The sequence below is a fragment of the Limulus polyphemus genome, unplaced genomic scaffold, assembly GCF_000517525.1.
Source record: "Limulus polyphemus unplaced genomic scaffold, Limulus_polyphemus-2.1.2 Scaffold8898, whole genome shotgun sequence".
Taxonomy (NCBI): Eukaryota; Metazoa; Arthropoda; class Merostomata; order Xiphosura; family Limulidae; genus Limulus; species Limulus polyphemus.
The window spans coordinates 6665-8405 of NW_013674508.1; the positions used below are offsets into that span (position 1 = coordinate 6665).

The 1741-nt window shown below is 28.0% G+C and overlaps 1 long non-coding RNA gene across 1 annotated transcript in view; it reads left to right on the forward strand.

The window, feature by feature from the left end:
- Nucleotides 1–254: 254 nt before the first annotated feature.
- Nucleotides 255–1741, forward strand: part of LOC111083288 — a 21841-nt gene continuing 20354 nt past the window's right edge. Inside the window, exon 1 of the long non-coding RNA XR_002608923.1 lies at nucleotides 255–483. This is a non-coding gene — a long non-coding RNA (uncharacterized LOC111083288). The remainder of the gene's footprint in view (nucleotides 484–1741) is intronic.

Here is a 1741-nt window from a genome sequence, read left to right on the forward strand (position 1 = left end):
CTGTTGAACAATGTGTAAAAATGTTTTAAGAAATACTTGTTTCACATAACCGGCCCAAGTGTAATTTTATTGTGTTCAACGTTACCACAATTAAATTTCTAACAAAAACAGAATATTGGATGACGAAAGAGGAAATTGGTGTTTTCAACTACGAATAAGACGCCATTCTAGGAATTAATGAAGACTAGTTGAGGTAATAAACTTAATTTACTTATCGCTTCAGTCTGATATGTTAGAGATATCTAACAGGCGAGAGGAGAGGAGGTACGAGGCATTATGGGTAGCTCAAAGCTGTGAACCTGCACGTGTCGGGCTCTAGCTGAGAGGAAGGACGCTGAGCTCGATTTGAAAGCATGTTTGTTCTCTTCTCTGCAAATCTACACATTTTCTCCACATCCTTGTTTACCGGGAGAGACGAGGCTTCATAAGCTCTGTCTGCCAAGCAGCTTCTACATACACAAGATATTTTGTTTGTCCACTGGGGTAAGTTTCAATTATTTTATCGAGGTGATGTTTTGTGTTTGATTAATGTCTACCAATATCGAGAATATTAATTAGTCTAATTAGATGGTCATGAAACATAGATTAGAAATACTAATTACACAGCTGTGGAATATAGATTAAAATTATAGTACGAAATGCATGAAACATAGAATCACTACGTAAACAGTTATAGAATATAGATACCAAATAGTTGTGTAACATAGATTATAAACACAAATTATACAGTTGTAGAACATAGATTATAAATACTAATTATACAGTTGTAGAGCATAGATTATAAATACTAATTATACAGTTGTAGAACATAGATTATAAATACTAACTAGACTATTGTGGAACATAGATTATATATACTAGACAGTTGTAGAACATAAATTATAAATACTAATTATACAGTTGTAGAACATAGATTATAAATACTAACTAGACTATTGTGGAACATAGATTATAAATACTAATTATACAGTTGTAGAACATAGATTATAAATACTAACTAGACTATTGTGGAACATAGATTATAAATACTAATTAGACTATTGTAGAACATAGATTATATATACCAGACAGTTGTAGAACATAGATTATAAATACTAATTATACAGATGTGTAACATAGGTTATATATACCAGACAGTTGTAGAACATAGATTATAAACACTAATTATACAGATGTGTAATCTAGATTATAAACAGATTATACAGTTGTAGAACATAGGTTATAAATACTAATATACAGTTGTAGAACATAGGTTATAAATACTAATATACAGTTGTAGAACATAGGTTATAAATACTAATATACAGTTGTAGAACATAGGTTATAAATACTAATTATACAGTTGTAGAACATAGATCATAAACACTAATTATTCAGTTGTAGAACATAGGTTATAAATACTAATTAGACAGTTGTAGAACATAGGTTATAAATACTAATTAAACTATTGTAGAATATATATTATATAAATACTGATTAAACTTTAGTAGAACATAGATTATATAAATACTAATTAAACTTTAGTAGGACATAGATTATATAAATACTGATTAAACTTTAGTAGAACATAGATTATATAAATACTAATTAAACTTTAGTAGGACATAGATTATATAAATACTGATTAAACTTTAGTAGAACATAGATTATATAAATACTAATTAAACTTTAGTAGAACATAACTCCAATGATAGTTTGCAATGTCAGAATATTGGGTTTTTAACCATAACTCTAATGATAG